The sequence below is a fragment of the Ipomoea nil genome, unplaced genomic scaffold (genome assembly GCF_001879475.1).
Source record: "Ipomoea nil cultivar Tokyo-kokei standard unplaced genomic scaffold, Asagao_1.1 scaffold0164, whole genome shotgun sequence".
Classification (NCBI taxonomy): Eukaryota; Viridiplantae; Streptophyta; class Magnoliopsida; order Solanales; family Convolvulaceae; genus Ipomoea; species Ipomoea nil.
In genome coordinates this window covers 155,441-166,017 of record NW_017616592.1, presented here as the reverse complement: position 1 = coordinate 166,017, position 10,577 = coordinate 155,441, and the positions used below count along the sequence as shown (strand labels likewise).

The window sequence follows — 10,577 nt, the reverse complement described above, 5'->3', positions numbered from 1 at the left end:
GTGTTTTTTTGGGGGGAGGGGGGGTGGGGACAAAACGTATTCTGGGGGGAACAAAACGTATAGTTTTAATATATAAAAATACATTATTTGGGTAGGGAATGTATATTAAATAATATACTTTCTCTAAGAATATCATTTATGTAATAAGTGCATATTATTTGATAATATAGTCCAATGAAACCATGGTCTACACAATAATGAGCTTGGGCTCTCAACGAGTTCATATAGATGAGCTCCTCATGCTCAATTGCTCACCATCTTCGAGCACCCAATAAAATATATTTCATTTGTTCTTGGCTACTACACAAACCGCGTGTTATATATATATTTTCTGCAAAAAATACCTTAATGGGTACCGTCAAGAACAACCAAGCTGAGCTTGATGATGCGCACCTCTTCAACACCACAAGTCTTTTGGATCCTGAAGAGTTCAGGAGACAAGCCCACATGGTTGTTGATTTCCTCGCTGATTACTTTCACAACGTCGGCAAGTATCCGGTCCGTAGCCAAGTTGAACCGGGTTATCTCCGGAAAACTCTACCGGAAGCTGCCCCCAATACGCCGGAACCCCTTGAAAACATCCTCCGGGATGTCTACAACCATATACTTCCGGGGATTACCCATTGGCAAAGTCCTAATTTCTTTGCTTACTTTCCTTGCATCTCTAGCACCCCCGGCATTCTCGGCGAAATCCTTAGTTCTGGCCTCAACGTCGTCGGCTTTAACTGGATAGCATCGCCGGCGGCCACCGAGCTCGAGAGCATTGTGATGGATTGGTTTGGGAAGTTGCTAAGACTTCCCACTTCTTTCATTTTCTCCGGCGGCGGTGGAGGGGTACTCCAAGGTACCACATGCGAAGCCTGGTGTGCACTATTATGGCCGCCAGGGAAAAAATGTTGGGCAAGATTGGGAGAGACAAATTTGGGAAGCTTGTTGTCTATTCATCCGATCAAACACATTTTTCACTAAAAAAGGCCGCACAGATTGCGGGCATAAACCCCGACAACATTCGTGTCATCGAGACTATTAAAGCCGACTTGTTTGTTTTATCCCCAGAAGCACTTCAATCCTCTATTCTTGGTGACATAGAACAAGGCCTAATCCCGTTGTATTTATGCGCGACGCTAGGGACAACAGCAACCACCGCGTCGACCCAATACGGCGGCTGTGCGAAACCGCCGGAAAACACGACATATGGGTGCACGTAGACGGGGCGTATGCAGGAAGCGCATGTATTTGCCCAGAATATCAGCATTTTCTTGACGGCCTCGAAAACGCAGATTCTTTCAGCCTTAACGCACACAAATGGTTCTTTTCAACGTTGGATTGTTGTTGTCTCTGGGTAAAGCATCCAACTGCTCTCACAAACGCCTTGTCTACCAATCCTGAATACTTAAGGAACAGTGCCACCGATACCAACCAAGTGGTGGATTATAAAGACTGGCAAATCGCATTGAGCCGACGCTTTAGAGCTCTGAAGTTGTGGATTATTTTCAGGAGTTATGGCGTGGCAAATCTCAGAAAGTTCATTCGTGGCGCGGTGAAAATGGCGAAAGGTTTTGAAGGGCTTGTTGCCAAGGACGACAGGTTTGAGATTATGGTTCCAAGGAATTTTTCTTTGGTTTGCTTTAGAGTGTCGCCAACAGCAATTGAGAAGCATCTCAAGTGGGATGAAGAAGTGAATGAGTTCAATGCGAAGGTGTTGGAGAGCATAAATTCAAGTGGGAAAATTTTCATGACTCATGCAGTGGTGGGAGGAGTGTATATGATGAGGTTCGCCGTCGGGGGAGCATTAACCGAATTCCGGCATGTGGAGATGGCTTGGAAGGTGATTCAAGACCATGCAACTTCTATGCTCAATAATGCAGCTTAATGAGTTAGGAATTGAATTAAATTTGTTTGTTTGTATGTTTGTGTGGGGCGCTTTGTTTTTATTTTTTATTTTTTTTATTTTTTGCCATTTATGAAGGTCATTTATTTCAGTTCTACGTATGGAGTATAATCCTATATATAATAAAGCTATATGGTCTTGTGAAAATTGAATGTTGCATTTAATTTTCACAAGACCATATGACTTTAAGATGTGAAAGTCTTGTGAAAATTAAATGGGCTTTAAGATGTAAAAATTATTTTAAGATGTGTCACATCTTAAAGCCATATAGCTTTAAGAAGCATGCATGCAACCCCAAAGTCCATAAGTTTGAAATTAATATATAGCATAGCTATGTGGCTTAATATTTAAGATTGTTGATGTGCATATTGAGGACTACGGAGACAAAGATGCGTTATTCGTGGATTCATCGGATACTATCCAACAACACTCTCCAACTTAATTGACGTGAAGTAGGCTTAGTAACATTAAGATTATATTCTCGAATTATTAGTTCTCATCTTTTATTGATTACACACTTAATTTAATAGTATTTGGAAGAAAAAAAAATCAATGTTCTAACTAAGATTGTGATTTTGGTCTTTAAAGGTCAATTGTATGATGCTACATCTAGAGTTAGAAATCTCAAAGGTCTAAAAATTGTGATCCGTGGTGACTCTAAAATTGTAACTCAATTACTATTGTAGTTTACTAAGTTCTTAAAAATTTATAATATTAAATACTATGTACTAAATTTTTAATATAGTTTAAGATTTGTAGTAATCACCCACTGCACCTCAAATATTATTTTAATTGTAAATATATTTATGTTCATAATTTTATCATAGGAATTCACACATAATAATTATTAAATAACAAAAATTTTATATATTAAGTTGGGGACCGATTCAAAGAAATTGGGAGCTAGTTCGAAGCAATTGAAATTGGGAGCTAGTTTCAGAGAAATTCTGAAATTGAAATTGATTTCCAATGTAGAATTGAAATTGGGAGCCAATTGAGGTGGTAGTATGGGATGCAATTTCAAAGTTGGGGACCGATTCAAAGAAGACATAGGAGATCAAATTGAATTGAGATGAAATTCAATACCAGGAGAAGTCACAATTCAAATTGGGAAGCAATTGAAAGCACCAGGAGTAGTTTGGGAGCAAATTGCAAGTCAAAGTCAATTGGGAGCCAATTACAATGGAGAAATTCAAATTGGGTGCCAATTACAAGCCAATTGAAATTGAGTGTCAATTACAAAGGAGAAATTCAAATTGGGTGGAAGTTCAAAGCCAGTTTGAAGTCTGAGAACACCCAGACGTGAGAATGAAGAAGATGAAGATGAACTTACATTGAAAATATTCTCACAAGGAAAAATACTAGTTTTAACTAGTATGGGATTAAATTAATGAATATTTTTAAATCCCAAAGATACAAGGACCACTCCAGAGCTGATCAGAGAAGCCATTCTACACCAAAACTGAGACCCAGATATTCTCACTCAAACGTTGAACCAGAGGAATATCAGATGAAGTTTGGGAGCTCATTTACATGGAGATGAAGATCCATCAACGGCTAGCTTATCCTTTCTGACATCTTCGCAGAAGATAAGATAAGATCTCTGACAAAAAGATACAAGATTTCAAAAATGAGAGCGTCTCTTTCCAACGGACAGATTCTCATTACCATCTATAAAATGATGAAGATATGAAGACTTGAAGATGGGGAACTCACGAACAAGAGAGTAGAAAATTCGAATCCATAAAAGGGAACGAATAGAGCAATTAAGCTTGAAAGAGCATAGAGCAAAAATCTCATTTGGTACAGAGCATACCAAAAATCTTCAAGTGAGAAGTGAGAAAAGAAAAAGAACTCAGAGAGCTTCAAAGAAAAATATTCAGAGAGTTCTTAAACAGAGCAAAGCAGAGCAAAAATATCAAGTGCTTTACTTGATATATTCAAAGAGAGAAAACACTCAGAGCTATCAAGAGAAATCATTCCAGATTGTTTATCTTCATCAAAGAGACCTGCGCATCATTGAAGATCATCTACAGAGTCTCAGAAGTTGGAAGCAAGACAACACTTGTTTTGGAGCAAAACAAAAGAAGGGAGGAAAGTAGCACGGAGCTGTGAAATCCTGGATTGTCACACGGAGCTGTGAGATCCGAAGCAGCAGTGTCGGAGGCACTAGGCGTGATTAGTGCGGGCTTTGTGATCAAGGCACTAGATCACGGGATACGTTTCTACCGGAGTGTGGAAGACGGGGGGAAAGTAACGCGGAGTCTTGAAATCCTGGGATAGTAGCGCGGCGACGTGAAACCCGAAGCAGCAGTGTGGTGTCACTGGGCGTGATTAGTGCGGGCTTTGTGATCAAAGCACTAGATCACGGAAATTCATTGTATCTTGGAACCAAGGAGTGGTAGATATAGTGAATTGCTCTTGGAGATAAGAGCAAGTGGAGTAGGAGGATTACACTACCTCGCGAACCACTATAATTGTCTTGTGTTCTTTACTGCTTTCTTTACTTACTGCTCTTTACATATTCGCTCTACACGAGATATACTGCTCACACAATCTCACACACACTTTATGTTTATTTATTTCCGCTGTGCACCATACTCTAACAATTTAGTTAAGAGTTTTGGTTTATCTCTGGCTTAGCAATTGTTGTGCTGTGCGAAAAAAGTTTGAAAGTCTATTCACCCCCCCCTCTAGACTTTCACCTTACCTGTTTTGGGACCAACAATTGGTATCAGAGCAGGCTGTCTATTTAGGCCAAATTGCTATCTAAGCACGTGCCTAACTGGGTCAACCGTTTCTGACTGCTAGACAGATCCATTCTACAAAGTGTGTGAATTGGATTAATCTTTCATATCTCTCGTGATGATGAAGAAGAAAGATTTAGCTCAAAATCTATTATTCTCACTTGATAAATTTGATGATTGGAAAGTTCGTATGCAGGTACACTTATCGGCTTTACACGATGAAATGTGGGAAGTTATTTCCACTGGCCCTATCGAAATATTAAAAGTCAATACGGCGTTTGTCCTATCCCCGGATGCTCCACAGTACGTACAAAAGCCAAAACCGGAATGGACATCGGACGATAGAACGCGGAATAAGCTTGACAATATTGCCAAGGATATTCTATTCAAAGCCGTTGATGATACAATATTTCCGAAGATCCGAAAGTGCGCCACTGCCAAAGAAATATGGGAAACTCTCATCAAGATTCGCGAAGGAGATGAACAAGAAAAAGACAATAAGCTCACAATCGCCATGAAGAAGTTTGAAGATTTCAAAATGCTCTCAAATGAAAGTATTGCAGATATGGAAGCTCGAATGATCAAAGTTCTTGGAGAGATTAGTGATCTTGGCAAAAATATTAGCCAAAAAGAAATTAATCTCAAAATCCTACGAGGCTTACCATCTGCATGGGATATGAAAGTTACGGCTATGCGCGATCACCGAGATCTAAGAATGTTGTCAACAGACAAATTATTTAGTGATCTAAAAGCATATGAGTTCGAAATGAAGGCCAAAGATGATGATGTTCATGAAGCTCGAAATTCTGCTCTAATGGCCGAACAACCGTCAACCTCCAGGTCAGTAGAAAATAATGTTGATTTTATGACTGACGAACAGTTTGCTCTTTTTGTGAAAAGATTTAAAAGGTTTATGCGAAAAGGAGACAACAAAAATTTTGCTCGTGGAAAATTCATCTCTCGCATAACACAAGAAGAAAAAGTCGAAGAAAACAAGGATTTATGCTACAATTGCCGCAAACCCGGCATTTTAAAATAAATTGTCCGTATCCGATCGTTAGCAAGTATCAAGGCAAAAATGTTGAATCTACGCCGAACAAATCCGAAAGCAAAAGGTTCAAGCACGACGAAAGAAAAGCTCTCGTTAGCAACGAACCAAACGAAAATGATGATTCGGAGGATTCATCATCAAGCGATGAAAGTTCATGTTCGGAGGATGATACGGCGCTAATATGCAAGTCAATTAAGTTGAGTACAAGTGAAGATTGTCTTATGGCTCTTGAAGCAGAGGAAGAAGAGGTAACATTTAATTCTTTCAATTCTGTTAATTCTTCTTTTTCTCGTGAATCTATTGACAATTTAATGCGAAAATGTCAAGAGATTATGCTCACTCATCCTCAACTCAAGGAGCGCAATAATATTCTAATTCTTGAAAAATAAGAAATGAATAAAAAATTGCAAGATGCTTTACTTGAAGTGAGTAAATTGAAGTATGAAAATATTCATCTTCAAGAAGAGTGTAAAGCAAGAGAGGTTAGAGAACATAATCTTAGAGCTACTATTGCTACGTTCACTAATTCGTCTAAAATTATAGATAAAATGGTGAGCATGCAAAAGCCATCAGGAGATAGAACCGGAATTGGTTATGACTCCACATGTTCTCAAACCCCTCAAAATCTGACTAATTCTACTACTACTTTAAATAATAAAGTTCAAGTGGTAAAATTTGTTAAAAGTCAGAATAGCACAATGAGACAAGGACTTGGCTATCAAACAAATGCAAAGATGAATGTTGAAAGGCCGAAACAATTTAATTATACGGCAAAACAACAAAATTTCTTCAAGCAAAGATATGCCAAAGAGTCAAGTGCAAAAAGATTTCATAGAAAAGAGGGAAGCTTTTCTAGAAATAAAGTTGGGAGATTTCATCCCACTCAAAAAGATTGGTTGTGCAATAGATGTAATATTTTTTATAGACCAAAGCAACCATTCTCTTCCCATGTGCCAAAATATAAAAATAATTTTCAAAACCCGGCGCCAAAAATATTTTCTCAAGTGAGTTATGATTATCGTATCTCAAATGGTTACAAATCGCCTCATCTTAATTCAATAAGATCAAGGTGGGTTTGGTTACCAAAAATCACTAACAGTAAAGGACCCAAGCAAGTATGGGTACCTAAAGTTAATTAATCTTTTTTGCAGGATGTTTGGTACATCGATAGTGGTTGCTCACGCCACATGACTAGAAATAAATCATATCTAGTAAATTTCAAAGAAATCGATGGACCAAAAGTTATATTCGGAGGAAATCAAAATTATGGAATCACAAAAGGAGTTGGCACGATCAAGAAAAATGGTCTGAAGATTGAAGATGTTTCTTTCGTTGAAGGATTAAAATTTAATTTGTTGAGCACTAGTCAATTTTGTGATAAAGGCTATCTTGTAGAATTTTCTAAAGATAATTGCCTAATAAAAAATGAGCTCACAAATGAAATTATTTTATCTGGAAAACGGCGAAAGAATATGTATATTGTTGATTGGAGCACAAGCAAAGATTCAGTGTGCTTAATGGCCAGAAATTCAAATGAAGCTAATTGGGAATGGCACAGAAAGCTCAACCACTTAAACTTCAAGACTATCAATCAGCTTGCAAAGAAGAATCTAGTAGAAGGCTTGCCAGATATTATTTTCAAGAAGGACCAAGTGTGTGATGCATGCCAACGCGGAAAGCAAATCAAATCATCCTTCAAATCAAAGACACACGAGTCAACGTCAAGACCGCTAAGCTTACTACATATGGACTTATTTGAACCGGTTGATCCAATAAGTATGAAGGAATTTTTCTAGGATATTCAGCTACCAGCAAGGCATTCAGAGTTTTGAATAAAAGATCAATGGTGGTTGAAGAATCCATACACGTGGTATTTGATGAAAAATCACAGATCAAAAATGATGCACTGGACGAAGAAATTGCACAAAATGGAACCAAATGGGTCTTCCGGAACAAAGCAAACGAAGAAGGCGTGATTGTTAGGAATAAAGCAAGGCTCGTTGCAAAAGGATACTCTCAAAAAGAAGGAATAGATTTTGATGAAACTTTTGCACCGGTGACCCGACTTGAAGCAATCAGAATTTTCCTAGCCTACGCCGCACACAAAGATTTCACCGTTTATCAAATGGACGTGAAAAGCGCATTCTTGAATGGTCTACTCGAAGAAGAAGTTTATGTCGAACAACCCCCAGGTTTTGAGGTAAAAGGCGAAGGTGATAAAGTCTACAAACTTAAAAAGGCATTGTATGGGTTGAAACAAGCACCTAGAGCTTCGTATGATACTTTGTCAATGTTCTTAATAAGCTGTGGATTCACCAAAGACCTTGTTGACACAACTCTATTTAGAATTCAAGATGGTGATCATATTTTATTAGTGCAAATATATGTTGATGATATTATTTTTGGAAGCACTAACAATTCTTTGTGTGAGAAATTTTCGAAGCTTATGCAGAATAAATTCGAAATAAGCATGATGGGTGAATTGAATTACTTCTTGGGCTTACAAGTCAAACAACTGAAAGAAGGAGTATTCATCAATGAAGTAAAGTACACCCGCGACTTGATAAACAAGTTTGGCCTTGATGGAAAATCATCGATCAAAATTCCAATGAGCACATCAATAAGGCTAGACAAAGATGAAGATTGAAAGGATATCGATCAAACAAAATATAGAGGAATGATTGGTTCACTTCTATATCTTACTGCAAGCAGGCCGAACATTTCTTATGCTGTGGGCGTGTGTGCAAGATTCCAAGCAAATCCAAAAGAAAGCCACCTCACCGCAACAAAGAAGATCATACGATATTTGAAAGGCACAATCAATGTTGGATTATGGTATCCAAAAGGTACAGATTTTACTCTAACGGGTTTTTCAGATGCGGATTTTGCAGGTTGCAAAATAGACAGAAAAAGCACTTCCGGGACATGCCAGTTCTTGGGGGGAAGGCTTGTTTCTTGGTTCAGCAAAAAGCAAAATTCCATTGCAACTAGTACCGTCGAGGCCGAATATATTGCTGCAGGAAGTTGTTGTGCGCAAATTTTGTGGATGAAGCAACAATTGAAGAATTACGGAGTTAATTGTGATGACGTTAGTATTTATTGTGATAATACTAGTGCAATCGCTATAACTCACAATCCGGTGCTTCACTCAAGAACCAAACATATCGACATTCGACATCATTTTATAAGGGATCACGTTGAAAAGAAAAATCTGAAGATCGAATATATCCCTACGGAAAACCAAGTTGCTGATATTCTCACGAAGCCTTTATGCGAAACGAGATTTTCTACCTTAAGGCACGAGTTGGGAATGATCGAAATGAGCTAAGTATCACTGGACTTAATCTCTCTATTTAAATTGATACTTGTGCTCAAAATAAATTGTTTTATATGAATAAATTGTTTTATGTGTTTATATGCATGTTTTTATTCGAAATTTTTATATGATAAAATTGCAATATGTGTTAGGAATTTATTTGTATATTTGCATGTGTTATTTAACGTGAGATCATATGCCATGCAAATTAATTTGATGAAATATGCAATTCGTGATTTATTTGATAATTTGTATAAAATTGCATGTTTTAATGTGTTAATCAGTTTTTGAGTATGTGTTCATGTTACTGTAAATTAACTAACTTGTTTGCATGAACAATTTGCTCTAAAACTGATTTACCGTGTTTGTTTAATAATATATATGTGTTATGTGCAAAATGTGATTTAAAGTGTTAATTGTACATGTGTTTCGTATATATGCAGTATATGTGATATAATTTGCAATAAAATGTTTTAGAAATCTAGAAGTTAGTATTTTTGTTAGTTTCTAAATTTTTTTTTTGGAATCTGATTAATGTGCTTTTTATATAAAGTTGTTTCTAATTATAATTTAGGAATATGAAAGTTAATTTTGTTAGTTTCCAAAATGTGTTTAATTTTTGATTGGAAATTACCGTGTATGAGTTTAATATAATTGGTATGTGTGATTAATTATTTGTGGAGTAATTTTTGCTACTAATGAGATGTTTGAGTGTTATTATGTTTGTGGTACACGAATTTGAAAAGGAAATCAGGAGATAAAAGGAGGAAAATTAGAGTTTAATTAGGCATCAAACCTCCACCCATAAACTCCTACCCTTTCTAAACCTCCACCCAACCTAAACCTCCCCCCATAATCCTCTCCTAGATCAAATCTTTCCAAACTGATATTCTCTCTCTCTCAAATCGGCACCCTATACTTTCTCTCAGCTTAATAATGTCAATCGTCTCCCACAGAGCAATTAAAACCTAACCCCTCATTAAACTCTCCCCTCTAAACCGTTGCCCATCAAATCTCTTCCCATCCACCGCCATCTTAGCCAATGAGAAGTCTTGCCGCTATCCATCACATCCGTAAACTCTAAACAACGGCAAGAAGAATTAACTCTCCATCGGCAAGTGAACCGATTACACTCCTGACCACCCTATATATTGGGAGACAGCCGAGACATACCTGTTGTGGAAGATTTTGTTGTTTGAATTTTTGCAGGTGCAAGATGGTGTCCAGCGAGTCTCAGGAAAACGAGATAAGGAAGCTAAGTCAGAGAACCTGGGAGAAAGTTCTCAAACAACCCCGAAGGGCAACACGCACGGACGGACGAAAAATGGCAGGAGAAATACCAAGCAACCCTCTGGTGTTAATATCTGATGAAAGGGAGCAAGAAAAGGAGTCGCCACAAATTCAAGCAGTTGCAGAATCACCACCGCGTGAACCGGGCTTTATCTATGAAGAAGATGATGGTGCCAAGAAACCATTGGCAGAACAAGACCTAGTGGAAGGGTCTGAGCCTCCATTCATGAAATTCTCTCCAGTTGTTCAACCTGATATGTATGCTGAAATTCTGAATATGAG

At 37.7% G+C, this 10,577-nt stretch overlaps 1 pseudogene; it reads left to right on the top strand.

Annotated features, from left to right (window-relative positions):
* Positions 1-277: 277 nt before the first annotated feature.
* Positions 278-1,934, top strand: LOC109175680 (annotated as a pseudogene).
* Positions 1,935-10,577: the final 8,643 nt, after the last annotated feature.